Source organism: Perognathus longimembris, chromosome 22 (genome assembly GCF_023159225.1).
Source record: "Perognathus longimembris pacificus isolate PPM17 chromosome 22, ASM2315922v1, whole genome shotgun sequence".
In the NCBI taxonomy this organism is placed as follows: domain Eukaryota; kingdom Metazoa; phylum Chordata; class Mammalia; order Rodentia; family Heteromyidae; genus Perognathus; species Perognathus longimembris.
The window spans coordinates 22,296,674-22,324,571 of NC_063182.1; positions in this window are offsets into that span (position 1 = coordinate 22,296,674).

A 27,898-nucleotide genomic window follows, 5' to 3' on the forward strand; every position below is an offset into this window, starting at 1 on the left:
CTATCATTGTGTTTGGGTCTATGAATGTTTTTAGAGCCAGTAGTGTTTGTTTGATGAAGTTGGGTGCTCCTGCATTTGGCGTGTAGATATTTAGGATGGTTATTTCTTCCTGTTGGAGAGATCCTTTTACTAGTATGTAGTAACCTTCTTTGTCTCTTCTTACCTTTTTTAATTTGAAGTCAATTTTGTCTGATACTAGGATTGCAACTCCAGCCTGCTTATGGGGGCCATTTGCTTGATAGATTTGTTTCCAGCCTTTCACTTTTAGAAGATGTTTTCTTTTGCTTGATAGATGTGTCTCTTGGCGGCAGCAGAAAGATGGATCTTGATTTTTGATCCAACTTATGAGCCTATGTCGTTTGATTGGAGAATTAAGTCCATTAATGTTGACAGTTAGGATTGAGAGGTGATCGTTTGTTCCTTTCATTATCACTGTCTTGTTTAAAGCTGTGTCTTCCCATTTCTTGATCTAGTGTTTACTAATTAGGGTTCATTTCTCTGTCTGTGTTGGGATCCTGATTATTTTCCCTGTATAGTACATCTTTAAGGATTTTGTGTAAAGCTGGTTTGGTGGAGATATATTGTTTCAGTTTTTCCTTATTGTGGAAGACTTTTATTTGACCTTCGGCTATGAAGGAGAGTTTGGCGGGGTACAGAATTCTTGGTTGGTAGTTATTTTTATTTAGAGTTTGGTATACTTCATTCCAGGCTCTCCTTGCTTTCATGGTCTCTGCTGAGAAGTCTGGGGTAATTCTGATTGCTTTTCCTTTATATGTGATTGTTTTCTTTGCCCTAACAGCTTTGAGTATTTTTTCCTTGCACTCTGCTGAAGCTGTTTTGATCACAATGTGTCGGTGGGAAGTCCTATTCTGGTCTGGTCGATTTGGGGTTCTAAATGCTTCTTGTATCTGTATAGGCCTTTCCTTCTGGATATTTGGGAAGTTCTCAGCTAATATTCTGTTAAATAGGTTGCCTATCCCATTAACCTCTTTCTCCAAGTTTTCCTCAATACCTATTATCCTTAAATTGGGCTTCCTGATTGTGTCTTGAATCTCCTGTAGCGATCTGTTTTGTTGCTTGGACTGGATTTGTATTGATTTTTGATCTTTCTCCATAGAATCTAAGGAATCTTCAGCTCCTGAGATTCGATCCTCTGCTTCAGTTAGTCGTGACTGTAGGCTAACTACTTGATTTCGAATCTCTTTTCCTTCTGACTGGTCTTTCCTGATGTTTTCCATGTCATTTCTTAGGTCCTGTATGGACTTCTTTACTTCATTAACTTCATTACTTTGGTTTTGAGTGTTGTCTCTCAAATCTTTAAGTTGGGTAGCTATCTTTTCATTTGACTCTTGAAGCTCACTTATCTTTCTATTTGTGGATGTCATGAAATTCTCCATTAATTTTTGCTTTGCCTCCTCACGCTCTAACATAATTGACTGAAGAGATTCAAACTTTTCATTTATCATGTTTATCAGTAAACTTTGTAGAGCATTTTGGGGGTTTTCTTCTATGTTTTTGATTGACTGCTCTGCTTCCTGCTTGTTTTGGGTGGGGGATAAGACTTCATTATTTGCCATCTTTCTTGTGTTTCTTCTGCCCATTTGAATTGGGAATGCCAGTCTACCAGCACCTGTGAGCACTGTTTAAGACCCAAAGCAGCCCTTACCACGCACTGTTGTGTAAATCTTACAATTTCACAATTATAAACAGATAACTTGTATACCTGTCTATAAAGTTAGATTTGGTGTTCCTAAGGAATACAATTTCAATATAACATCTGATCCTGGGCCCTGTATTCAGTAGTTACTTATTTACTGTTACAACCTTATACGCAATTCTTATTTTTATATTAAGTTCTATTAGGACTGGCTTTCTCTATGAACCCCTTTGATTCACTCGTATTAAGCTGGGATATCCTCTATCCAATAACCAGGAGTCAATGGAACCTGGAGGTCCAGGCAGTAAGTCCGGAGGGTAAGTTGGAGGTAGTAAAGAGAGTAGAGTAAAGTGTATTGGGGGGGGGGTGGTGATTTTGGTTTAGTTTCAGTGACGTGGAAATGTGGAGAAGAGTAGAATCAGTAGAAAGAACATTCATAAAATGACAGACACTGGAGAGTTAGCAGAAAAGGGTGTAGGTGTTATTTATAGGAAAGTAATTTTTATAGGAAGAGGACGCAACGAGAGAAATGAAGTAAAAAAACTGGAAGACAGATACACAAAACAGAGAAAAATTATTTAACACGGAAATATAAGTAAATAAAAAGGAAAATAACAGAAAAGGAGCAAACCTAGCAAATAAACAAACACAAAAAAAAAACTTGATAAAACAAACCAGTAAAAATGGAAAACAAACAAACAAAAACAAAAAACAAAAAAAAAAACAGCCAATGATGTTTCAGGTGTGAAAAAATTAAAAAGAAAATTTAAAAGAAAAGTTAAAAAAAAATGTTTGAAAAGAAAAAGAAACCAGTCTCTCGTTTCCCTGCAATGGACTGCAGTCTATTTTCCTGATTGGCTGGTTTGACTTGATTTCAGTTGGCAAGGGGTGGTTCTGTTCTGACTTTCTCCCCTGTTGGTGCAATCGTGGGTCACTGAGGTTCGCACAGCTTGCAGGCAGGCCTTGGGCGTCCTCTGTCGATGGGGACGTGGGCAGTCACAGGAACTGTGGCTCCTCTGTCTGCTGTGGGGCCGCTGCCTTTGATGCCTGGACTTGACTAGACTGTGAACTCAGCAGAGCGTGGCGCCTCTAGCCTGTTTTGCTCCACTAAGAGTTGCTTGCCTGAGGGAGGCGGCCTCCTTGGCATAGATAGCTATGGAATGCAGCTCCGTTTTGGGCTGGGAATTAGTTTCCTCTGTGACAGGACCGTTTAGCTGTCCCCGGAACTGTTTGTTCCTCCGTCTGTTGTTTCCGCGCCCCTGGTAGCTGCTCGCAGCTTTTGCTTTAGGTTTAGAAGTTCCGGCGGGCAGGGCGGGGCTTCTCTGGCTAGGCCCCGGACTCGCCTCCCACCAGGGCAGGGGGTGTTCTTCTGGGCGGAGCTGGTTCTCACTGATTCCGCCCCTCCTGCCCTTTTCAAAGATGGCTTTTTTGACTTCGCTTTCCCCAGGCCCGCTTCAGTTCCAGTCTGGTCTGACCCTATGCCAGTGGCAAAGATGGCGCTTTGCTCTGGCGGTGGGGACAGGGATCCCTTCCAGAAGCTGGACTGTGGGCACAAGCGAGAGTAATTTTTTTTTTTTTGTTTTGCGGGGTACTCACGCTGTCTCTGCGATGTCAGGTCCTCCGTGCTCGGCTGCCGGCTGGAGTATTTCTCGCTTTAGCTGCGCGGAGTGCTGGGGGCTGTGCCCGGCACTGTGCCGGAGCCGGCTCTGGCGCGGCGGCGGGACGCCGCCCAGAGCTCAAAACTGTGTTTTCAGACCAGCAAAGTCGATTTTTCCTTCCTGTAGAGAATCCCTGTACTGTTATAACTTACTTTGGCTGTCTATCTCGGAGAAACAGTTTCTATGAGGTAAGAAAACTACGGTATCGGAGGGAGCTCTGCAGGGCACAGCCGCTCCTCCGCCGTCTTCCGTCTCTCCCAACATCTACATTTTTCAAAGAAGAAGACGGAGACCAGTGGCTTGTTGACACTGCAGCTGAGTGAAGTGGATTATTTTAGGACTGAGAGACTGGTTATTGGAATGGATACTATATGGACAAATAAAGTAAAATGATGTAAAATGAATAATAATAAGTTAACAGACAGTATCAACATACATTCAATTACATGATTATTTCTCAAATTTATTGTAATGATTTTTATTTTGGTAGATACTGATGTTCTGAAAAATTTCTCTTTATCGCTCAGTCACCGTCTCTAATGAAACAGGACATTACATCTAGGTTCTTGCCCATGCTTGACAAATCCTTGACCAGTGAACTACATCTACATCCCTCATTCAAACACTATTCACTGTTCTCATACTTCATAAAGAATAGAAACAAATATTCAAAACAAGACCAGTAGATGAATTAATTAAAAATATACGTGAGTTATATGCTGCTACCAAAAAGAATGATATTGTCTCATTCATAAAGAAATATAAAGACTTGCAAAAAATATATTAAGTGAGGTAAGACAGACCCAAAGGAACATAGGCTTCATAGTTTCCCTTATTTTTAATACATGTAAACCCAATGGATAGTAAAACACACACACACACACACACACACACACACACACACACACGCACTATAAACATTGACACAGTGAGATGAAAGGAGAATATTTGTAGGAGAGAGTTTCAAGAGATCAACAACTATGTTCATATGGTCGTATAAAATGATGCATATCAAAATGAACTCCAAGATATGGAAACAAGAGGTTTTTTATTGTACTGTTTTCAGTTCTTCATTATTTTCTTTCTTCACATTTTTTTATTTTGTAACTATTTCTGATTTCGATATTCTTTGTCTTCTAGGAAAGTTTATCTGATTATGAGAGGGGGAGAGAAAGCACAGAAATTGTGGGACAAAGGGTGAACTATTTCAGCAGTGATACTCACTAGACACTGTGATGGAAATGACCTATTTTGGAGGAAGAGAGTCAGAATAGAAAAGAAAACAGGATAAAATGAAGAAGGCAATGACACTGTTCATAAAGAAATGTACTCATTACACAACTTAGATGAATATAACCCCTCTGTAAATCACCTTTATCAAAATAAGTATCTAGGGGCTGGGAATATGGTCTAGTGGCAAGAGTGCTTGCCTCATATACATGAAGCCCTGGGTTCTATTCCTCAGCACCACATACATAGAAAATGGCCAGAAGTGGTGCTGTTGCTCAAGTGGCAGAGTGCTAGCCTTGACCAAAAGAAGAAACAAGGGACAGTGCTCAGGCCCTGAGTCCAAAGGCCCAGGACTGGCAAAGAGAGAGAGAGAGAGAGAGAGAGAGAGAGAGAGAGAGAGACAGAGACAGAGACAGAGACAGAGACAGAGACAGAGACAGAGAGACAGAGACAGAGACAGAGAGACAGAGAGAACAAAATAATAATCTAAACTCCATGCTTTCCCAAATTATATTGCTTACAGCACCACTGCCATGAGGTAATAGACAATATATATGTGTGAAACAGTGCATGTCTATAAAACAAAGATTTGGGAATAATATTAACTTTATAAAAAATACTATTTGCAAACAGTGGCTAAACCAATTGCAAAAGTAGACAAATTTTGGCTGGGAATATGGCCTAGTGGTAGAGTGCTTGCTTCACATACATGAAGCCCTAGGTTGGATTCCTCAGCACCACATATATAGGAAAGGCCAGAAGTGCCACTGTGGCTTAAGTGGTAGTGTGCTAGCTTTGAGCAGAAAGAAGCCAGGGACAGTACTCAGGCCCTGAGTTCAAGCCCCAGGACTGGCAAAATAAAAGTAGACAAATTTGAATCATCATTATATTGTTGAGTAACAAATATTTGTTAGCAACTTAGGCAAACCGTATTGCTGTGAAGTAAATTAACTGCTCAAAAACAGAAGTGCTATCAGTAGAATGTACATTGTAAAATCAGGTAATTAAGTCTCCAAAAAATAGAAAATGAAAGGAGTCACTTTGTAAATATTACTCAAGACTTTTTAGACATCTGTTGGATATTAAAGCACGGTCAATAGCTATTATAAAGCAACTTTAGCAGTACAAGGACACCACGGTGAATAAATGCAGGCTAGAATAAATATGGAATGCAGAAAAAAGGAAAATGTTAAAATTTGACACAAATCTATTTAGAAATGCAGCTAAATCATTGGTTATTATGGTTATTTAAATTTTTGAATTTTTTGTTTGGTTATTAGTAAAGAATTCATAATGAAAGTTTGACAGCATGGCCTCCTCCTCCACGCCCCATGGGCATGGTCTGCAGCCTCTTCTGAGGACCAAAGGATCCCAGCCAGCCAGCCACAGACTGAGTTCCCTGAGTAAAAGGATTTTCTTCTTTTACCTTGTTTATGTCACATGTTTGGTCACCGTGACATACAACTGACTAGCAAAAACAAGTCATACAATGACTCTAAATTCCTGTGGGAACTCAGTGTTCTCAAATCACACTGAAAGTCACTGGACTTGTAGTTGCTTGTTTTTATCGCAGCAATTTCTAAAGGAAGAGCTATGTTTACCAAAGCTTGTTTAAAGGATTCAAGACACCAGATGCGGAAAGCACACTGAGCATGAATTTAGAACTACTTTATATTATTGCATATGTCCAAAATATGTGATAAGAAAACTTTCAATATACATGTAAGCATGCCTATGATAAACTTGATTGACTAATTGCAACCCAATCATTTCCTAGGAAAATGATTTATCTTACTTTGAATTAAAGCCAAACATGATAACTAAAATGCAATGACATTTGAAGGCTGCAGTTTGTCAGTGACAAGGAAGGAAAAATATGTTTTATTATTCCACTGTGTGTGTTAAATCTAGTTCTTGTGTTCTCATCCAATATTTTGTGTTTGAGGAAACTAGGTTGGTTTTGGTAGAAGATGAAGAGTAAAGATGAGAGTACAAGATGATCCTATTTCTCAGAGACATGCCTGAGTAGTCACAAATGGACAATGATTCTGCCTTCTCGACATGTGATATCAACATGCATTGAGTTCTCACCCTGGTAACAGCTGTCACTGATGAAAATTTTATATTCAACAAAACTGATGGAAACTTTAAAAATATACATGTGCTAATGTGTCTTTTGAACATAAAATATCTTTATTGCTTATTCAGTTTCACCAGTATACTCTCATTTTATCACATGAAACAGATGCACATAACCCACCCAGCACATAACACGCAGAAGTTAAAACTGATTCTGTGTAACAGCTCTACAGCAGAATCATAAAATAAACTCTACCAAGTAGTTTTATAACTTCTTCCCCAATCCCTATTTCAGAAATTCCAGACAAAGAAGAATCACTTAAAATCTTTTAGATGAAGTTCCCTGTCTTTCAGTTTCCTCATTTTTTTTTCAAAAATTACATTTTATTATCTGTCAGTTGTTGTACAAGGGAGCTACCATACAATAAATGTACTTATAATATGTCTTCAATAATGTCACTCCTTTCATCATTCTCCCTTATCATCCCCAATTCAACCTTTTCTCTCAATTTTCCTAATTTCATTAGATATACATTGAATATTATGACTGCATTGTCTTTCTTTACTTTTTTATTTACCCCTCTCCTTTAACTCCCTCCCATCTCTTGTACCAGCTTACTGGTATTCACTCTTTAGACTGTGAATTCGTTTTACACCAGTTGAATTCTCTGCTTTATATACCATATTATGGTCAATATATTTGTGTCCCTGGCATAGGACACAGTATATGCTTATTGTACATTTATAAATTAATTCTAGCTTTTATACATGAGGAAAAAGAGATGAGCCTTTTTCTCTCTGGGCCTAACTGGCATCACTTGACAAAATTATTTTCAGGTCCTTCTATTTTTTTTGCAAAAGTTGCAATATTACTCTCAATGGATGAGTAAAATTATGTCTTGTACATATAACACATTTTCTTGATTTATTCATCCATTGAAGATAAACATCTGGGCTCTTTCCATACCTTGGCTGTGGTAAATAATTCAGCAAAGAACATGGTTGTGCAAAGGCTTTAGTTTATCAGATCCTTTTGCTCTTCTAGCAAAGAGATAGGTATGTGATATTCTCCAAAATGAGCTTATAATGTTGATAAGTATTTTCTCCTATTTCTCACTGGACTGACTGCTATCAGTTCTTCCCTTCCTTCTTTCCTTCCTTCCTTAGCAGTGTATTTTTTTCCTTTTTCTTTTTCTTCCTTTTTCATGAGTTCCCTTTCTTTCTTCCATCTTATTCTTTTATTTAAAAATAAAAATATCAGTATGCATAATATGGAGAGTTCTACATTAAAAGTAGAACTGGGAATAGTAACACTTCAAAGCATACATTTATTTCCCTGTAGGTAATTTCTTGACAAGTAACATAACAACACTAATATATTGATCAGGAAACTAATATGATAAAGTGAAATTCATATTTGGAGCAACAGTGTGTGGACAGGGTCAGAGGGTGAACTTTTATAGATCTGAATATCGAATGGCTTTATTTGATTTATTTTTCTCATATCACCTGGTAACATGAGCATTAAAAAAACATTTTCTGAAAGTCACGAGAATTGTTTTTATTTCTGGAGTTTTTCTTCTCTGTTGATAATGGTCATAGCTGAAAATAGACGTATTTAAGATATTAAAGAAGGGATATGAAAATGTATTTCCTCCTGTAATATGTCTCTTATTTTGTATTGCATTTTATACAATGATGGCCTCTTTCATAGCATCAAGAAAAACTAGAATAGACATGAGATTAGATAACAGTTAAATGTAAAACATCATTCCACTTAAATCGTAATTCCACATATTTAAACAACATACCAATTCTAGTGTTTTTCTCTTAATACATTCTGGTAACAGTATTATAAGGAAAGAGCAAACAATTTTCAAACAGTAATTGAGGATATTTGAAAGTGGTTTTTGTACACACACACAATATTTCTAGACTCTAGACAAAACCCTAATTTTCATTTGCAGAAATTCTAAAGAATAAGAAACATCAATTTCATGACTTAATACAATGTAAAACATTTCCTTTCTCTTCAAATTAAGCTATTATCATATTGACATTTTTACCTAACCATTTTAGAGAGCATGAAATCTTCATTTATTTGACTTTTTAAAAGTATTTAGTGCATTTATGATATGGTTACAAAGTAAAATAGTCTGGACAGTTGGAAGCATCTCTGGATGACTCATAGTTATTAATGTGGTATCCTGAGCAAGGGCTGTGCTATATTGATTGAGTTTAAAGACACCTAAGTAGAGAATGGCCTTTTGTACTATAAAGTTTTGAAATTCTTTTCCTCATGCAGTTAATTTTGCAACTTTTAACCCAATCAATATTTAGTTCACAGCTCACAGAAATAATGGTAAACCTTCTATCACATGTTAAAACATTTCTTGAAGTATAACAAGATTTCCATTGCAGATTTAATGTGACACGATAGTATTTTATACTACTTTTATTAGCAGTATAATGAATTGTGAGTGATAAATTCAGATATGGTGCACAGACTTAGCCTGTCAAAAATACTTGGTAGCATTTTCTGTTTATTACTACAAAATCAAGTAGGTAAATATATGAAGTACATTTCAAGTTTTTCTGTAACAAATGAAAATATTTTGTTATTATATTAGCATTATTTTTGGTAATAACATTGTAACTCATTTCCCATGGTATTCAATTATAATGATACCCATACAAACTAATCTATACCATAGAGTATATTATACTTCTTGATACCTAGTAGAGTTTTAGATATTCTTTTTGATTGAAAGCTGCATAATTGTGACTCAGGAAATTCTTGCTTCATAGTATGAGACAGAAAAATGCTATATGGAATATATTTGGACTGTAACTAATACTTCAAGATACAACTGGTTGCTATTATATTTCCACACACATATGTACACACACACATACACACACATTAATTCTAAGATGGTAAAATATTTGTACTTAAATCTGTTCCATCACAAGATAATCTAAATATGAGAAAATGAATAACAATGAAAAATGAAGAAAGGTAAAGGACTACAGAACAAATCCCCTAATAGCACCATAATAGTAGGCACACCTTTTGTGGCACATTTTGACACAACAAAGAAAGAAATGTACCCAAGTATATCAATATTTGAGAAAACATTAAGGAAAGACTAGTGAGAAAATAGAAGGAGCAAATCCAGTAATGCCAAAGTAGTTTGTTTCAGGTTGATCCACATATTAACCTATAAAATTTAAATAAACACACAGTTATATGAAGACATTTAAGTGATATATATATATACATATATAAACACACACATATGTTATCATATACAGATAGATAGATAGATAGATAGATAGATAGATAGATAGAGGTACAAAGCCAGCCCAGGTGGTAAAGTTTATAAGACTCTTATTTCCAATTAACCACCAGAAAACCAGAATTGATACTGTTGCTCAAAAAATGGTGGAACACTAGTTGTTTTTGTTTTTGAATAATTACTTATTCATTGTCAATTTGATATACATAGGGGTTACAGTTTCATATGTAAGGCAGTGTGTACATTTCTTGTACAATTTGTTATCTCCTCCCTCATTTCCCCCCTCCTCACACCCCTTTACCCTCTCCTACCATGAGTTGTTCAGTTGGTTTACACCAAATGTTTTTGTAAGTATTGCTTTTGAAGTTGTCTTTTTATCCTTTGTCTCTCTATTTTGATACTCCCTTTCCCTTCCCTAGTTCTAATACCAGTATATACAGTATCCAGGGTATTCAGATGAGATACAGTGATAGCACAGGGGCAACCACAAGCAGGGGATACAAGAGGATCATCAACAGAAAAAGCTAGTTTCACATGGCATGTTGGAAATAATCACATAAGTGATATAACAGTTGTTTCCATACCATGGCATTCATTTCACTTAGCATCATCTTATGTGTTCATAAGGGCATAGCTATTGGGCTCTTGTAATCCTTAGTTGGGGCTAGCCTAAACCTGTACTAATTATTCCCTATGCAGGAGGCCATGGAGTCCATGTTTCCTTGGGTCTGGTTCACTTCATTTAGTATAATTTTTTCCCAAGTCCTTCCATTTCCTTACGAATGGGGCAATGCAATTCTTTCTGATAGAGGCATAAAATTTCATTGTGTATATGTACCACATTTTCCTCATCCACTCACCTACTGAGGGGCATCTGGGTTGGTTCCATATTTTAGCAATGACAAATTGTGTAGAGCACTAGTTTTGAGCAGAAGGGTTTAGAGACAGCCCCACAGCTCTGAGTTTAAGCTCTGTGACCACCAAAAATCAAAGAAAAATATTTTAAAAACTGATATGATATCAGTCTCTTAAAAGGTAAATATATGAACTAAAATAGACGACTAAAGTGTGAGAGTGTTTTCCCTAAAGTTACTAGCAGGATTATCTTAAGTAGATTAAATTTGGTCAGAAAGCTCCCTGAAGCTCACACTTTTCATGTGAGGAATTAGTAGATAATAAAATTTGGTTTCACCAAAGCATCCAGAAGATGAAGGAAAAAAGTAGGAGAGAAGAGCGTTATGGAAGTTGGAACTCACAAAATTTTTAGCTCTGTTCTATTCCTTAGTTTACAAGGGGAGACTATTTTATAGTCTTGGTGAAAACAAAAATGTAGAGAGTCAAAAGCATTACAAAAGATTTCTGAATTGGAGTTCAATCAATATAATTGGTTAATAGAACAAAACTCACAAAAAATGAGCCAAGTGAACAAATAGTCTTTAGGGAGCCAACAGTAGTCAACATTGTTAAAGGAAATATAACCAAGTCCAGAGTCTACTATTTATCATCTACAATATGCTGTATATGATATACACTCTTAGACCTAGAAACAGAAAGTTATGATAAAACAGGTCTAAAAGAAAATGCACATATATTGATTACATGTTAGTGTGAAGCAATTCAAAGTGTTAGGACTGTCAGTAAGAATATTAATCAAAAATCTATCAAATGCAGAGCTAAACAATGATTATTGATTCAAAAAATAATTTCTTAGTCTGAATTGCCATACAAAACTAATTTGCACAGAAAGCATCTGATTTTCCAGTTGAAAAAGGAGAACTGATTCTATCCTATCATATGGCCTGCTTGTTATATCTTAATCGATGGGAACCAAGCATTTCTATTACAGTATGCAGAAAGCAGTATTAGATCAATTCACAAAAAGGGGGATTGCTCCACAAAGAAATAATAGTATTTAATGACAGAAAAAAGATAAAATGTCTGTGGTTAATTTTACGTAAATTAAATAATTTGTTTCATTCATAGAAAAAATAATATGATATGAAACATATGAAAAAGGAGTTTGGGAATATTTATGCAGAGAACCCAAAGTTTATACAGATTTTAAAAGTAATTATTAAAGAGTTCAAGAAAGAGGAAAAAAAAGTATTATAAAAAGTACCTTGAACTACTAGACTTGAATTGTATGTTGTTATAGATTATATAGTCCACTAAATGTGTCAACTCAAAACAAAAAGCATGTATAAACCAACTGCTAATTAAAGAATCATGGTAGTTTTTCTACTGGACAATATCATTTTTCTATTACAATGAGGGGAATTAAAGTCCACTAATTTAGAGATATTTCTAGTATTCTATGTTAGAGTCTCAATTTTTTTTTGACTTCTCAATAGACAGTACGATAGAAACTATTTTGTAAAACAAAATGAAAAAATAACAATTCCCAATCATTAAACTATATTTGTGATTACTTTTATGCAATAATTATTGTAAATATTAATTGATTGGTATAATTTTTATTTATGGCATACTGTTTTTTTCTTTATAGGTTTATGCAAACTTTCATTATCAACAATTTCATGAAGAATCCTTGAGGATTATTATTTCCACATCAAAACTGGTTTTAAGCCAGGCACTCGTGGATCAAACCTGTCATTCTAGCTACTCTGTAGGCTGAAATCTAAAGCATGGCAGTGAAAGCCAAAGCTGGCAGAAAAGTTCATTAGATATCATGTCAAAAATAACAAAAGAGGGGCTGGGAATGTGCCCTAGTAGCAAGAGTGCTTGCCTCATATACATGAAGCCCTGGGTTTGAGTTCTCAGCACCACATATATAGAAAAAGCCGGAAGTGGAGCTGTGGCTCAAGTGGTAGAGTGCTAGCCTTGAGCAAAAAGAAGCTAGCGACAGTGCTCAGGCCCTGAGTCCAAGCCCCAGGACTGGCCAAATAATAATAATAATAATAACGAAATAGTAAACAGACTTGCCTAGTTACTGGTTACTCACACCAGTAATCCTAGCTACTCATGAGGCTGAGGACTGAGGTTTGAAGCCAGCCAAGATAGGAAAAGTCTGTAAGACTCTTATCTCCATTTAAGCACCAGAAAGGAAAAAAAAATGAAGGAACAGAAGGAAAGCTGTAGCTCAAATAATGAGTGCTAGCCCTGAGCAAAAAAAAAAAAAAAAAAAAAAAAGAAATTTATACAATACCCATGGAACCAAAATCAGTTACATTGACATCAGGGGTAAAATAACAGAGAATTACAAGAAAAGAAAAAGGCATAATTTCACATAATATTTTGAAAATAACAATAGTTATTTTAGTGAGCTATTTTGGTACCCTTGCTTGGTATTGTATGTATGTTTATCAGAACTACGGAATGGAAGGAGAACATCAAAATGGAGATGCAAAGGGTAAAAGGCAAACGAATGCAACAGCAATAGTTACAAGACAACATGCTGTAAACAAACTGTACAACTTAGGGAGTGAATTGGATAGGTGGGAAGGTGGGAGAAAAATGAGAGAGGAGGTAAAAAGTTTAACAAGAAATGTATTCACTGCCTTACATTTGAAACTATAACCCCTCTGTACATCACTTTGACAATAAACAAACAAACAAACAAATGAAGCTTATACACAGCTCTGAGGTCCTGAGTTTAAGCCCCAGAACAGGCAAAAATAAATAAATAAATAAAAGCTGGAGTGGAGACATGAGTTAAGTGTTAGTAGAGGTTGCCCTTGTAGCATCATTAAAAGAGATTCTTTCTTCTAACGTATTCTTTTATGTCTATTTTTCAAGCCTGGTCTCCGGTTGTTTCCTGATCCAATGTGCTATCTACTAGCTTTCCAACAAATGCCTGTTGGTTTATGATAACCACAGCCAGTTTTGTATTTGTAATAAAAAAATACTGATTATGCATTTATATGCACCTTAGTACAACTGAGCATTGTTTATGAAGAACACAGCATGTACATGAATAATCTTCAGCCTCTTTCCAAGGCACATTTTAAGTCTTTTGTTAGAGTTTTTTTTAATGTTGCAAGTTTTACACTCTGGCACGGGTTGAACCGTAATAATCAGATTCAACTTCCTGAATACTTGGATGACAGAGATAAACCTACAACACCCAGGTAATTTGTACTGTTTTTCAGTGACTGTAACTTTTACTGTTCACTTTAGAAATTACAGAAGTCTTCCAAAAGGCTAATGATTTGATAATTAAGGTACATTTTTAATATTATTACTTATTCTTTTATTTTTCTTTAATTTGTAACATGGTTATGATCAACATAAAACCAAATAAGAGAATTTTCATGGAAAAGCTATTTCTAATAACTTTAAAAATAATAAAGTCTTTACTGAATATGTATTGACAAATATCTAGGATACTTACCAAGCCAATAAATGTGGTAAATAACAAGAGACAAGCAGAAAAGAAGGATGAATCTATAAATTTCAAATTTAATTTTTGTATTGAGCATTTTGTTTTATATGTTTAAAAGAGGATAAACCAAAAACAAAGAATTTTTTCGAGTAAATCAGGCAAAATGCATCGCATGCTAATTTGTACAAATAAGACTATCATATTTTTAATTATATTTTATTATCTGTAAGTAGTTGTACAAAGTGGTTACAACTCAATATGTCAGCTTATGACATATTGATCAATATCATTCTATCCATTATCCACCCACATGGGATCTGTCTTTAAACACATGAGCTCTCCTGGTTTCAATGACCTACTGAAATATGCTAATTCAACATAGATATGAAAACCTAATACACATATTAAACACAATCTATTTCTATCACAGAAATTTTCCACAAAATTCATCCAACTATATTTTCCTGTTTGCTAAGATTCTGCCAATAACCTTCAGGTGAGTGGTTTGTTGCAATTAAGAGTGGAAAATGTTGTGCATGTGTATAGGGGTTACCTTTGAATCCATCCTGCCCTGGCTTCCAACGATGATCATCAGATTTCGGTCTCCTGAGTAGCTAGGATTATAGCTGTGAGCTGCCAGCACCCAGTAATTTGTATTAATTTTTAATGATTCTTTTATTTTGTGCTGTAGAAATTGCAAAAGTTTTTCAACAGTATTTGTAGAGTCAGTTAGTCACAAAATAAATAAAAATGTTCTTCTGAAAGAAAGGGGAGTTTGTCATTACAAACAATTAGGAATGCTGACTTAAGTATTAGCTATCACTGCTTATAAATTGCCAGCAGGAGAAAAGTTATTAAAAGTCAGCTTCGCAAAGATTTGAGAATCTGAGTGGTGAGCTCTCTTGACCCACAACACCTAGAGGGGAAAGAATCAAAGAAGAGAAAAGTCTCCACGCCACACTGAATCAGCAACCCGTGAACCCCCAACAGGTGCCCACAAGGGTCAGCACAACACAGCAGCAGAGCACAGTCCTGCAGAGAAAGACACCGAACCTACCCACTCCTAACTGCGGTGAGGTGACCGCCACGGCAACAACTGAGACAGTCACGCTTACCCATAGGGCAGTAAGGTTCAACAGCAAAACTCAAACCAGAAGCCAGGATACAAATAAGTCCCCATTGATGGACCAGTGGGAACCAGCACAAATCCAAGCCAAGGCTGCCACCTACAGGCCCCTGAAAGTGCAAAAACTCCAGATGCGTAAATCACAAAGAAATATTACAAATTTCATGAAGTGTCAAGCCAACTTGCCAGCTCCAAAAAGTAGTACAACTGAGGAGGAGATGGAGAAAAAAAAAAAAACAACTGGGGCTAAGATAGCAGAAATGATTGAAAGCCTCAGGACCAAATTCAGAAAACAATTCCAGAAGTTTAGAATGGAAGTCTCAAAGGACCTTCAGGAAGTCAAGAAAGAAAGGGAAGCAGGGGCTGGGGATATGGCCTAGTGGCAAGAGCGCCTGCCTCGTATACGTGAGGCCCCGGGTTCAATTCCCCAGCACCACATATGCAGAAAAATGGCCAGAAGTGGCGCTGTGGCTCAAGTGGCAGAGTGCTAGCCTTGAGCAAAAAGAAGCCAGGGACAGTGCTCAGGCCCTGAGTCCAAGGCCCCAGGACTGGCAAAAAAAAAAAAAAAAAAAAAAAGAAAGAAAGGGAAGCAAAAATAAATACAGTCTACTACTTCATTAAAGAAGACCTTAACATTCTGAGAAATGAAATGCATGAAAAAATAGATTCAAAACACAACTCATTAAAAGAAGAAATTACCACAATGAGAGATGATCTGGCAACCATAAATATCTCACTTGCCTCAATGCAAACCGCACTCGAAGCCACATCACAAAGAACTGATCATGATCATCTTTCTTTTTTTTTTTTTCAAATTTTTATTATCAAACTGATGTACAGAGAGGTTATAGTTTCATACGTTAGGCATTGGATACATTTCTTGTACTGTTTGTTACCTTGTCCCTCCTACCCCCCTCCCTCCTACCCTTTTCCCTTCCCCCCCCCGAGGTGTTCAGTTCACTTACACCGAACAGTTTTGCAAGTATTGCTTTTGTAGTTGTTTGTCTTTTTTTACCCTGTGTCTCTCAATTTTGGTATTCCCTTTCACTTTCCTACTTCTAATACCAGAACTGATCATTTTGAATCTCTAATCTCTCTTTTTGATGAGAGTGCAGCTGATAAAGACCAGAAGATTACCACACTCCAAGAAACTGTCAAACTCCTGGGCAAACTAATCCAGGAGATAGTGGAGAGGGGGAAGAAATGTAATCTGCATATAACTGGAATAGATCAAGGAGAGGAGTACCAGAGCAGAGGTATACAACACGTATTCAATAGAGTTATTGCAGAGAACTTCACCAATCTCACAAGGGATAACCTTACCCAAATAACGGAAGAATATAGGTCACCTGGCAGACCAGACTCTAGAAAATCCTTGCGTAGGCACACAATTATCAAGGCCTCAGATCTCAAGAATAAAGAGCAAATTTTGAAAGCAGCCAAAACAAAGAAAGAACTATATTACAATGGAAAAAAATCTGAATCATGGCAAACCTCTCCACACAAACTTACAATGCATGAAGATCCTGGAAGAACACAATCCAAGTCCTCCAGGCCAACAACTGCCAACCCAGAATTAGAAACCCAGCAAAATTAGAATTCACCTTCGAGGGAAAAAACAGATCTTTCCATAGCAAACAGGATCTAAAGGAATATGTGAATAAAAATAAAAATAAAAAAAAACCTTACAGTGAATTCTAAGAGGGGAACCCCACCCAACAGAAAACTTTGGACCCCCCAGACAGAAACAGAAAGAGACTACAATAGCCAGAGCCCAACAAGAAGAGCAGCTCAATAAAGACAAGAAAGAAGGGAGAGGAAACACAGCTTAATAGGAAAATGTAAGGGAAAAAAAACCACACTTATCCATGATCTCTTTGAATATAAATGGTATAAACTTTCTGATAAAGAGGAGCAGACTGACAGAGTGGATCCGTAAAAAAAAATTGCTATCTGTTGTCTTCAAGAGACCTATCTTTACAGCAAGGGACAAAACCAGGCTCCGAATGAAAGGATGAAGCAAGATCTTCCAAGAAAATGCACCTACCAAAATGGCAGGAGTAGCCATCCTGATCTCAGACAAGCTGGACTTCTCATTAAAATCAGTTCAAAAAGATAAACAAGGGCACTACATTTTAATACAAGGAAAAATCCAGAATCAAGATATCACAGTGATAAATTTATACTCAACGATCAAAAGAGGCCCTAAATATGTCAAACAAATTCTCACAGAACAACAGAACAAGATAGACCCAAACACAATCATAGTGGGAGACTTTAATACTCTCTCCAAGAGACAGATCTAACACCCAGAGGATTAGCAAGGGAGCTGAACACCTAAGTAGCACCATATCCCACATGGATCTGACAAATCTGTACAGCGTTTTTCACCCTACAGAGATCCAATACACATTCTTCTCAGCAGTCCATGGAGCATACTCCAAAATAGATCATGTCAAGAACCTCAGCAAATACAAGAGTATTGATGTTACCCCATGTATTATATCTGTTCTCAGTCGAGTCAAGGTAACCCTCAACAACAAAGGATACTACAGAGGCTACACAAATACTCGGGAGGCTAAAACCCTTATTGTTACCTAACACTTGAGTCACAGAGCAAATTAAGGATGAAATTAACAAATTCATAAGCCACAACAACAATGAAAATACATCACAAAGAAACCTATGGGATACAGCTAAGGGAGTGCTGAGGGTCAAGATCATTGCCCTCAGTGCACACAATAAAAGACTAGAATCAGATCAGGTGAATAACCTCATGATGAAGCTAAAACATTTGGAGAAACAAGAAAAAATTGAATCTAAAATGACTAGGAGGAGAGAGATCACAAAGATTAAAGAAGAGATAAATCTGATTGAAAATAGAAAGACCATTAAACAAATAAATAAAACTAAAAGCTGGTTCTTTGAGAAAATAAAAATGGCAGACCCCTTGCAAGACTTATAAAAAAAAAAAAAAAGAGAAGGGACTCATCTGTAAGATCAGAGCCTCCACCAGAAACATTAAAACAAATACAAAGGATATTCAAACAATCATAAGGAACTATTTCCAGAACCTCTACTCACTAAGGAATGATAATTTTACAGAAATGTATCAATTCTTAGAGAAGTGTAAACTGCCCAAACTGAATCAAGGAGAAATAAATCAACTAAATAAACCAATAACTTACAGCGAGATACAGGAGGTAATCAAGAACCTCCCAACAAAGAAAAGCCCAGGCTCGGATGGATTCCCAAATGAGTTCTATAAAACCTTTAGTGAGGAGCTAATACCAATACTCCGCAAACTCTTCCACAAAATTGAAACAGAGGGAGAAATCCCAAACTCATTCTTTGAAGCTAATATTATACTCATCCCCAAACCAGGCAAAGACCCAACAAAAAAAAGAGAACTACAGACCAATATCACTAATGAACACAGACGCAAAGCTCCTCAACAAAATATTAGCTAACAGGATCCAGAAACCGATCATGAAAATCATACATCATGATTAAGTAGGCTTCATCACACAGACACAAGGATGGTTCAACATCCGTAAATTGATAAACGTAATTCACTAAGATCAAGAACCATATCATCATCTCAGTCAATGCCCAAAAAGCCTTTGACAAAATACAACACCCATACATGTTAAAAGCCCTGGAGAGAAGAGGAATAGAGGGAACATTCGTTAAAGAAATAAAAGCCATATACAATAGACCAATTGCTAATATCATATTAAGTGGGGAGAAACTAAAACCTTTCCCCTTAAACTCAGAAACTAGACAAGGATGCCCATTCTCCCCACTTCTTTTCAACATAGTGCTGGAATCCCTAGCCATAGCAATAAGGAAAGAGGAGGGCACCAAAGGGATCCACATCGGCAAGGAAGAAATCAAACTATCCCTATTCGCAGATGACATGATCTTATATCTGAAGGACCCAAAAAACTCAGTACCCAAACTCCTAGACATAATGAACCATTTTGGCAAAGTAGCAGATACAAAATCAACCCACAAAAGTCAGCAGCTTTCCTGTACATCCACAATGTACAAGTAGAAAAGGAAATAATGGAAATAATACCATTTACAATAACTAAAAAAGGAATAAATTACCTAGGGATCAACCTAACTAGAGACATGAATGATCTATTTAATGAGAACTATAAAATCTAAAAAGGGAAATCAAAGAGGACACAAGGAGATGGAAAGACCTCCCATACTCATGGGTAGGCAGAATCAATATAGTGAAAATGGCCATCCTGCCCAAATGTTATACAAATTCAATGCAATCCCACTCAAGGTCCCAGCTACATTCTTCACTGAAATAAAATTTATTATCAACAAAATTTATTTAATAATATTTTTTTAAAAATGCAAAACCAAAAGTATGCTATGAAAGTGCTAATAGGAAAAGAAAATATTTTATTTCAATGGATGAAGATATGGGCAGGAAGTCTTTGAAGCAGGTTTTAGACTGCTTGGGCCAGATTCACTAGCTACAGAACCTTTCTAGGGGAAGTGTTTCTTACTATTATAGTTAATATTATTTCTTTCCTTTTTTTCTGCCAGTCCTGGGGCTTGAACTCAGGGCCTGAGCACTGTTTCCAGCTTCTTTTTGCTGAAGGTTATCACTCTACCACTTGAGCCACAGCGACACTTCTAGCTATTGATACATATGTGGTGCTGAGAAATCGAAACCAGGGCTTCCTTCATGTATGCAAAGCAAGCACTTTACCACTAGGCCATATTCCCAGCCCCATCTAGATAATATTATTTCAATTGTGTATTATTGATTAAGAAATTAGTTTGACTTACAACTCATCAAAATTTGAGAATTTTTGTTTTCTTTATACTTATTTCTTTTTTTTTCAGTCAAATGTGTAATGTTTTTATTTATTTTTTCTTTTTCCCTCTTTGTAAATTTCTTTATTGTCAAAGTGATGTACAGAGGGGTTACAGATTCATGTGTAAGGCAGAGAATACATTTTTATCCAATTCGTTATCTCCTCTATCTCCCCCCACCATCTTATCCTCCCCATTTCCCTCTCACCCCCATGAGTTGTACAGTTGGTTTACACCATATAGTTTTGTAAGTATTGCCTTTGCATTGGTTTGTCTTTTTATCCTTTGTCCCTTGATTTGGGACTTCCTTTCCATTACCTAGTTCCAATAGACATATATACAATATCTAGGGTACTAAAATCAGTTACAGTGATACCAGGGGTAAAACCCTGGGAAAAAATACAAAAGAAAAAGGGCACAATTTCACATGGCATGTTGAAAATTACAACAGTGATAAACCACTTGTTTCCATACCATGAAGATCATTTTGCTTAACCTCACATTATATGTTCATATGGTCATAGCTATTGAGCTAGTGTGATCTGTTAGGACTTTCCTTGATGTATACTAATTATTCCAATGAGGGAAACCATGGAGTTTATCTTTCTTTGGGTCTGGCTCACTTGACTTAGTATGATTTTTTTCCTAAGTCCTTCTATTTCCTTATGGATGGGGCAATCTCATTCTTTCGGATAGAGGTGTAGACTTCCATTGTGTTTATGTACAACATTTTCTTGATCCATTCATCTACTGAGGGGCATCTGGGTTGATTCCATACTTTAGAGATAGCAAATTGTGCTGTGATGAATGTAGCTGTCAAGCAAGGCCACACCAAAGCCATGGGCACAACTATGTTCCTCACTTATTTCTTTATTCTGGTCTCTAAAAATTTTCTTTTCCTCTTTAGATATTCAAATTCCAATTCCATGAATTTTTCATGTCTGTGTGCATACAAAAATATGTATTCTTTTAGGAGAGCTTCAGTTCATTAGAAAGTAGAAAAGTAACCTATGAGAAGAGAATCAATATCAAAGACAAGCACCAGGAAATAAATAGAATAGAAAAAGGAATTCATATTTTTATCTTAAGATTAAAGTTTGAAGGCTCTTTGCTTGTAAGAATTTGTATCTTGCTTTCTTTCCAATTGTTTCAAAATGCTATTTCTTCATTCTCTTAATGTGGCTTTCAATGTTTGTAGAAAGTATCTTAGAAAATTATATAAAAAGACAAGGAATGGCTAAAATGGGAGAGTTCCAGTATATCAAGCACAAAATCTAGAGTTCAAGTTTCAGTAAAAAAATAAAATTATATAATAAAGGATACTGAAGGGGGTATGTCACATGGTATAAAAGATAAAAACTAATATGCATTTAATCAACTTGTACCATGTTGACATCAATGTTGATGCCTATATAATGTGAAGTGAATACCTATGAAAATAACATAAAATATGTTTTCTCATACATTTATTTAAGTCAAAAATTATTTCAAAATATATTCAAATTATTCACAGTAAGGGAAAAAAGGAAAAGAAAGATAATATAATAGATAGACACACATTTATTTCTGAGCCAAAAGGTGATCACAGTAAATAAAATGAAAACAGAAAAATCAAAGTTGAAGTATACATAAAAACTATTAGCATTTCCTTTATGGCCAGTGATGTAGAGCATTTTTTCATATGTCTATTGGCCATTCTCATTTCCTCATCAGAGAAGTTTCTTTGTAAGTCTTTAGCCCACTTGATAAGGGGGCTATTGGTTCTTTGCGGTTTTGTTTTGGAAGAAGGTAATTTTTTTAGTTCTGCATATATTTTAGAGATGAGGCCTTTGTCTGTTGAATGTCTGGTAAAGATCTTCTCCCAGTCTGTGGGCTTTCTGTTTATCTTGAGAGCTATGTCCTTTGCCGTGCAGAAGCTCTGCAGTTTGATGCAGTCCCATTTGTCCAAACTTTCTTTGATTTGTCGCCTTTCAGGGTCTTTATTAAGGAAGTTCTGTCCTGTGCCAAGGAGCCCAAGTGTTTCTCCTACTCCTTCCTTTAGTGTTTTCAGGGTGCCTGTTTTGATTTCAAGGTCTTTAATCCATTTGGAATTGATTTTGGTGCAGGGTGATATATAAGGATCTAGTTTTAGTTTGTTGCATGTGTTGAGCCAGTTTTGCCAGCACCACTTGTTAAAGAGGCTATCTTTCTTCCATACTATTGTTTTAGCTCCTTTATCAAAGATTAAGTAGGCATAGTTCTGTGGGTTTAATTCTGGGTCTTCAATTCTGTTCCATTGGTCTTCAGGCCTGTTCTGGTGCCAATACCAAGCTGTTTTTATTACTATAGCTTTATAATACAGCTTGAAGTTGGGTATTGTAATTCCTCCAGCACTGTTCTTTCTGCTTAGGAGTGTTTTTGCTATTCTAGGTCTTTTATTGTTCCATATGAATTTCTGGATTGCTTCCTCTATTTCATTAAAGAATGGTGTTGGGATATTAATGGGTATTGCATTGAATTTGTAGATAGCCTTTGGCAATATTGCCATTTTGATTATATTAATCCTCCCAATCCAGGAGCATGGGAGGTTTTTCCATTTTCTTAGTTCTGACTTAATTTCATTTTTCAAGCTTTTAAAGTTCTCATCAAAGAGGTCTTTCACTTCTTTGGTTAAGGTTATTCCTAGGTATTTTATGTTTTTGGGGGCTATTGCAAAAGGAGTTGCTTTCCTGATTTCAGCCTCGGTCTTCGGGTTGTTAGCATAGAGAAAGGCCGTTGGTTTTTGAAGGTTTATTTTATATCCTGCAACTTTGCCAAAGTTTTGGGGATGTGGCCAAAAGGGAACCCTACTTCATTGTTGGTGGGAATGTAAACTGGTTCAGCCACTCTGGCAAGCAGTATGGAGATTCCTCAGAAGGCTCAATATAGAACTCCCCTATGACCCAGCAGCCCCACTGTTGGGTATCTATCCAAAAGACCACAAACAAAATCACAGTAATGCCACCAGCACAACAATGTTCATCGCAGCACAATTTGTCATAGCGAGAAGCTGGAACCAACCCAGATGCCCCTCCATAGATGAATGGATCAGGAAAATGTGGTACATTTACACAATGGAATTTTATGCCTCTATCAGAAAGAATGACATTGTTCCATTTGTAAGGAAATGGAAGGACTTGGAAAAAGTTATACTAAGTGAAGTGAGCCAGACCCAAAGAAACATGGACTCTATGGCCTCCCTTATTGGGAATAATTAGTACAGGTTTAGGCAAGCCATAGCAGAGCATCACAAGGCCCAATAGCTATACCCTTATGAACACATAAGATGATGCTAAGTGAAATGAACTCCATGTTATGGAAACAAGTGATATATCACAGTTGTAACTACTTTCAACGTCCTATGTGTATGTGTAGTTTCTATTATTGATGATGTTCTTGTATCACCTTCCTATGGTTGTACCTACACTATCTCTGTATTCTTATCTGAGTATATTGGAAACCGTGTTTACTGGTATTGGAAGTAGGAAATTCAAAGGGAATACCAAATTTGAGAGACACAGGGTAAAAAAAGAGAAATAACTACAAAAGCAATACTTGCAAAACTGTTTGGTGTAAGTGAACTGAACACCTGGGGGGGGGGGAAAGGGGGGAGGGAGGGGGGCATGAGGGACAAGGCAACAAACAGTACAAGAAATGTATCCAATGCCCAACGTATGATACTGTAACCTCTCTGTACGTCAGTTTGATAATAAAAATTTGAGAAAAAAAAACTATTAGCAAACTCAGTTTAAACAGTGATTTTTGTAGGTTGAGGTACATCAATGTAAATGGTATAATAACATGAATAAATAAAAAAAACAACAGAAAATAGAAATGGCTTCAACCACTTACCCTAAATATCTCAGAATAATTAATTACTATCACTGACTTTCAAAGAAATAAATTTCTTATTGTGCTCCATAACTCGTGTTTGAATTACTTTTTAAATGTTTTTTTAGTTTTAACTGACTTATATGCACAGTACATATTTATTGGGCACAGTTTGATACAGAAAACACAATAGCGGATGAAAGATAATTAGATTAACAATACATAATAGATATTTTAATTATCTCCTCCAGTGTTTGGCAAATTTTGGTGAACTAGAATTTCCTGTAGCATATTTTCAAACTAGGATTTAAAGGTTTTTGGAAAAGTATAAGTAAAATCACTTCCACTTTCAGAAATCTGTTAAAATTTGAAGACAAAAATTTTTATTGAAATATGTATTTGTTTATTTGATTAGTATTTTCATTAAACACACTTATGGAAAATTTCCTCAAGTGAGTTATCTTACCAAACTAGTCTATGTTTGGTACTTAACTGAATTAGTCGTCAAGTTCATTTACACAGATAACAAGTAACAAAATGTACACCAAGAATCCTAAACTAAAATTTATTCAGATGATTTTTCAGATCTCAGGTATTTTCACAATGAATACAGCAATATGTTTGATTAACATATTACTTGAGCTTAAACATGTTTTCAGTTATAGTTTTCTTATTCACAGTTACAACTAATAAATATCTGTAATATTTATTATCAGGGTTTATGATTAAATGATGCCACATTTTCTTCCGAGTAGGGTAATTTTTTACCTGATTGGGGCTGCGGGAGTAAAATACTAGAATGGGTATCTATTAAGTTTTATTGACTATTCATAAAAACTTATCATAACCAGCTGGAGCCTGTAAACAACACTGCAGGTGTTCAACTATATTTATCTTCAGACATGGATATATATGTACATGTACATGTGTGTTTTTTAAAGTTAAATAGCAAAAGGAAATATATAAATATTGTACAATCTTGACAGGGTGTTTGCTCATATCTGTAATACTAGCTATTCAGAAGGGAGAAATATTAGTATCACAACTTAAGGTCAGTCCATAAGGGTAAAAGTTTTCAACACTCTAAAGAATAAGCCAGACAGTGGGTTGTACATCTTTAATCTCAGGTACAAAGTAGACAGAGGTTAGAACATTATGTTAAGTCTAAAGCCAGTCCTTGGGGGAAAAAATGTGGATATCCTATTGGAAAGATAGCTAAAACAAAGTGGGCAGAGGGTTTGGCTCAAGTGATACATACACACGACCCTGTTAACGAACCCTAGTGTTTTTCAAGTGAAATAAATAATCATACAGTACAAGAAATGTATCCAATGCCTAATGTATGAAACTGTAACCTCTCTGTACATCAGTTTGATAATAAAATTTGAAAAAAAAAAAACTATTACCCTAGACCAACATTTAAATAGATATAAGCAATCAAGAAAAATTCGTCTAACTTTTGGGTCTCTCAGAAAAGATGGATTTGTTTAGGACCCAGAATTGAAATATATTCCTCATTTACATATATGTCAATATAGGTGAGGACTTCCTATCTTAGGGAATATAATATAATCTTTCCATTACAGAGGAAAATGTAAGAATCTTTTCTTTTTATCTTGTGTGGGCAGTTGTGTAAGAAACACTAGAATATAAGCTCCAAAATTATGCATATCTTATTCAAATAATATTTAAACAATTAAGTCATGGTAGTCATTAAATATTATATACCCATATGTGGAGATTCCATATAAGTCATTAATTGGAAAGAGGTCTTTAACATGTTAAAATCTACTTGAATAAAGCTCTGACTTGGATTTATCTTCTCTACTGGACAATGTTCATTAGCATTGTCATGAACAGAAATCATTTGTATTCTAGGTTTTCCAACATGAATTTTTCATACCATATATCAGAGTCAATTATAATTTCATAGCTTTACGTAATCAGAAAATAATAGAAATTGTAAAGTATTTCATGGAAAAATAAAATTTACTTTTTCTTATATGTTTTTCTGGACTTTTTTTCTATTTTGCTCAGGGCTTACATTCTTAGCCAGCAAAATTGTGGTTTGTACTTGTAATTAATGAGAATTTATTAAATAAACAGGTGATATAATGAAAGGAATGTTTATCATTTTGTAAATAATCAAGCAACTAAGGCTTCCACTTTTTCCTTGTTTATAATCTTTTGGATTAATGCTCAAGAGTGCAACTTCTGGTCATTAGGGTAATTCTGTGATTAAGTTTTTAAGAATCTCCACACTGCTTTCCAGAATGGTTGAAGAAGTTTGTATTCCCATCAATGATGTATTAGGGTTCCCTTTTTGCTAAATCCTCGCCATCATTTCTTATAATTTGTTTGATTGATAATGGCCATTCTAACTGTGGTAAGGTGGAATAGCAATGATATTTTGACTTGTATTTTCTTTATGGACAGAGATACTGACCACCTCTTCAATTGTCTATTGGCCAATTATTTTATAATTAGCCCATTTGTCCATTTACTAATTGGGTTGTTGTTTTAATTAAAGATATTTTTTGAGTTCTCTGTATTTTCTAGACAACCCAGGATACAGTGAAGCCACCAGAACAACCATATTTACTGTTGTCCTATTCAACATCCCAGGTTGGAGTCAGCTCAGATACCCCTCAATGGATGAATGGCTCATGAAAATGTATATACACACGAATGAAAATTGTTTCTCCATGAAAAAGAATGATATTGTACCATTTATTACACAATAGAAAGACATCAAAAAAACTATGTTATCCTAAGTAAGTCAGGCCTAGAGACACAAAATGTCCATGGTTTCTCTTATATGTAGAAGTTATAGTTAACTTCTTATAAGCAAATATGTTGGGTGGTATGCAAGCACATACAAATGATGTAACTGAAATGTGTTAGATTCAAGAGAGAACTTAATGGAGCTCCTTAGGAAAGCAAATTCAAAATTCAACAAAATAAAACACAAGGAAATAGGTACGAAAAAGGGGTAGAGTGGCCAAAGATAAAGGGGTGAGCAAATGAAGAGGAGAAAGGGGAAGAATGTAATAAACAATAGAATGTATAGCCTACAAAATTAAGAAAAGTGAGGGAAAAGACAGGTAGAGGAGCGATGGGTGAGAATGGAATGACATTGATCAAACTATATTGTATTCATAAACTGTTTTGTTAAATGGCAACACTTTGTACAAATATTAAAATATAATAAAAATTTTAAGACTTCTAATTTTCTAATTTTATTATTCATGAAATTTTATTATTCAACTCTATGCTTCAAGTATCTTAAAGACTTTAGAGGTGAAGTATGTATATATATATTGCAACAAGGAAAACAAAAATTTGGCTCATTTGTCAATTGTTTTACTATTTCAACAGTTTATGTGATACAATACTTTCAAGCTTTTGCTTTGCGCTACACTTTGAACAATATTACTAGTCAGATATCATTCATCTTTGACAGTCTTCCATTATCATTCCATTGAATGTCCAAACCCTTACAGTACAACACAATCCCATTACTACACTATAGTTTCTTGTACACCCTGATGCCTTTCACAAATGTTTTAAGGTAGTGTGAATTCATTTTTCACTTTTGGAGAATCAAAATATCTGGAGAGGGAGATCATGTGATAAGAGAAGCATGAGGAAAGAGCATGAGGAGGAAGTGAGGCCTGAAAGATTCTCCAGAATGGGTCTTTTCTTTCTTCAATCCTCTTCTAGGATAACTAAAGATTTTGAAGACTAACCTTTTACTTGGAACCAATGTCTGAGTTTTAATTACACATCTAGAAATGTCAGTCTTGTGTGAATTCT